The sequence below is a fragment of the Zingiber officinale genome, chromosome 10B, assembly GCF_018446385.1.
Source record: "Zingiber officinale cultivar Zhangliang chromosome 10B, Zo_v1.1, whole genome shotgun sequence".
NCBI lineage: Eukaryota > Viridiplantae > Streptophyta > Magnoliopsida > Zingiberales > Zingiberaceae > Zingiber > Zingiber officinale.
Genome location: NC_056005.1, coordinates 91,626,371 through 91,629,436, shown reverse-complemented (window position 1 = coordinate 91,629,436; position 3,066 = coordinate 91,626,371). Strand labels below are relative to the sequence as shown.

Sequence of the window (3,066 nt, the reverse complement as noted above, 5' to 3'; positions counted from 1 at the left end):
GGTTGTTTGTTTTTTATTTTACAGGACTATCCAACAACCCCCTTCTAGCCGGCCGCAACGGTCCTACATAATCAACCATTGAGGGCAAGGTACTTGTGGCCTTTGGGAACTTCCTAGAAAAATGGAATTGAGTTCTTGTGATCTTCTATTATTCTTCTCTTCAATTCTAAACATGTCCTTCTTCAGAAGTTCTTCATGATTCTTTCCCTTTCTCAACTCAGTATCATTACAAATCTCACTAGATTTTATCTGTAAAGCAGGGGGATCTTCTTTGAACCATTTTGAAACTATGCTCTCAATCCTTGGCCCCAAATGTTTGAACTCCTCATTCTGTGACTTCTGAATTTCGACATTCTTGGGTGGTTGAACTGCATTTTGTTTGATAGGCTCTCTTGTATATATGGCTTGTACTTCTTGAATTTCTAAGGGAGATTCCATCCAACTTTTGCTCGACCATCCATGGAGGTTCAATGTCACTTGATCAATTAATGTATAAGCTTCTTCTATACTCTTGTCCATAAAAGAACCTCCAGCTGATGAATCTAACAAACACTTATCTGAGAAAGAGATTCCCCTATAAAATATATGCAGGGTCAGCCATTTTTCCAAACCATGATGAGGGCACTGTCTTTGTAGACTCTTGAATCTGTCCCATGCTTCAAATATTGATTCTCCATGTGCCTGAGCAAAATTCGTGATGCAACTCCTCATGTAGATTGTTTTGCTTGGAGGGAAAAAGTGATTTAGAAATTTCTGCTCCAATTGTTCCCAACTTGTGATACTTTGAGGACGGAGAGAATATAACCAAGTCCTTGCTTTGTCCTTGATACTAAATGGAAATGCCATCAATCGGACTGCATCTGCTAATACTCCTTCACAATTCACCAAATCACAAAGCTCTAGAAATGTCTCAAGATGCAGATAAAGACTTTCTGATGCTTCTCTTCCAAATTTGTGACCTTGTATCATGGAAATTAACTCTGGGTCTAGTTGAAAATTTTCTGCTTCAATATGAGGCTGCACAATGGAAGACATAAATCTTGCAGAAATAGGTGCCAAGAAATCTCTTAAGGCCCTGCTTGACATGTTAGTGCTCATCGAAATAAAATGAGAAAAAATAAAAATGAAGAATTAAATATGGGAAATGAAATGCTATATGAAAAACAAGAAACAAAATGTAGAATTTAAATTGCAAGAAAGAAAAGAAAAGAAATACAGATTTTTTTTTTGGATTATGTATATGGAAAACAAATTGCAATTTAAAATGGAAAAACAAAAACTATTCACAAGTCTAGGTTAACTAAATTGCTAATCCACTAATGTTAATGCGAACAGTCCCCAGCAACGGCGCTAAAAACTTGTCACGCAACCGCAAGTGTACGGTTTAGTTGTCAATAATATAAAAGATTTGTCGAATCCACAGGGACTGTTGATTAAGCACTAGAGATGTCACAAAGTAAGTTATCTAAACGGTCGATAGTTGGCTTTGGCGCTTGCGAACTACCGAGTGTGATTAAAGAGAGAAAGAAGGTTGAGAGAGAGAGAGAGAGAAGAGATCTTGGAGGGAATGAGCTTCGGGAGATGGATTCTAGGATTTCGGTTTCATTGTAATACTAGGAGATACTACATAGATTGCTTAGTTTCTACCCTCTATGTCCATGTTCTTGCAGGAAGTTAGATTGGTCAATATCCCTAGGTATCAAACAGAGACGATCCCCGTGAAATCCTGTAACAGTTAACCCTCCTGTCACGAGGGCGCCTCAGTAGATCACTGGGATACATATCTAGTAAATAACAATAAGGATAAGGGTTACCTACCTCCTTATGGAGGAATTGCCTCTCCTTTCAAGGGAATGTCCTAGACGTCCGTGAACGGGTTAACCTTGTCACTAGGGCCCCTCGGGTATACGGTCTAGAGCACTCTCTTTACGAGAGCAACAGTTCCTAAGGGATTGTTTCTCCTTTTAAGGGGACGGCTTAGACGTCCGGAAAGGGTTACCCCTGTCACTAGGGTACCTTGGTCAATACGCTCTAAGGTATCCCCTTTGCGGGATCAACAATCCTCCACATCAAACAATCAAAGCATAGAAACGTAAACATGGCACACACGCAACTCATCAAGCACGAACAAGGTATAAACAATTCATTGAATAGAAACAAGGTGAATCAACATAGTTCTACATCTCCATCGTATTACAAATACTTCCTAATCCTAGAAGAGGAGATCTACTCCATTGTGGGAGAAGAACAACCCCAGAATATAAAGAAAAGTATACTTACAACCCTAGAAGAAAAGGAAGAAGAGATGCTTGATGATTCCGATGTCTTGGGGATGCTTCCTTGCTCCGGAGATGGACGGATCATGAAGGGACGGCGGTGGATGAAGCTCTACGGCTTTCCCCAAGGGGAGGGATGAAGTCCCGAACCAAAGATACTCAAAAATAGGTTTCTTGACCCTTTTATAAGCTAGGGTATGGGCGTCGCACGACCCATGGCATGGTCGTGCAAGGTTGGCACGGCCACACCCATCCTCTCTTCTGGCGAAGCTGCACGGCCGTGCCGATTGGCACGGTCATGTGGTCTCTGGCTTCTGCTCCTTGAGGCACGGCCGTGCAAGGGTGCACGACCGGGTATTCCTTTGTCTTGGCCTGGGGTGGCATGGTCGTGCAATGATGCACGATCGTGCGCTGCTTTGCCTCTGCCATGGCCGCACGGCCGTGCAAGGGTGCACGGTCATGCATTGCTTCGCCTCTGCCATGGCCGCACGGCCATGTTCTTTGGCTTATTTCGGTGCGTAGATAATCATCGTTTGTGCTCCGAAAGTCATCCCTGTCAACACAAAATCAAACAAAGAGCAGATATCCGAATAAAAGAATATATATAATGAATACAAGACGAAAGAGGCAATCATGCAACGAATATACATGAGTAAAGTACATGAATGTGCGCTAAAACATGTATAAATGATCATAAGATCTACGCACATCAAAACAATATCAAAGTGTTGTCGAAAGTAAGGGTATGGTTGTCCAAGCAATTCGATATGTAGGACTTGGGAGAATGCAC

At 41.9% G+C, this 3,066-nt stretch overlaps 1 non-coding gene across 1 annotated transcript; it reads left to right on the top strand.

The window, feature by feature from the left end:
• Positions 1 to 607: 607 nt before the first annotated feature.
• LOC122030631 lies at positions 608 to 713 on the top strand. Its single transcript, XR_006125504.1, has one exon. It is a non-coding gene; the product is annotated as a small nucleolar RNA R71 (small nucleolar RNA).
• The last annotated feature ends 2,353 nt before the right edge of the window (positions 714 to 3,066 follow it).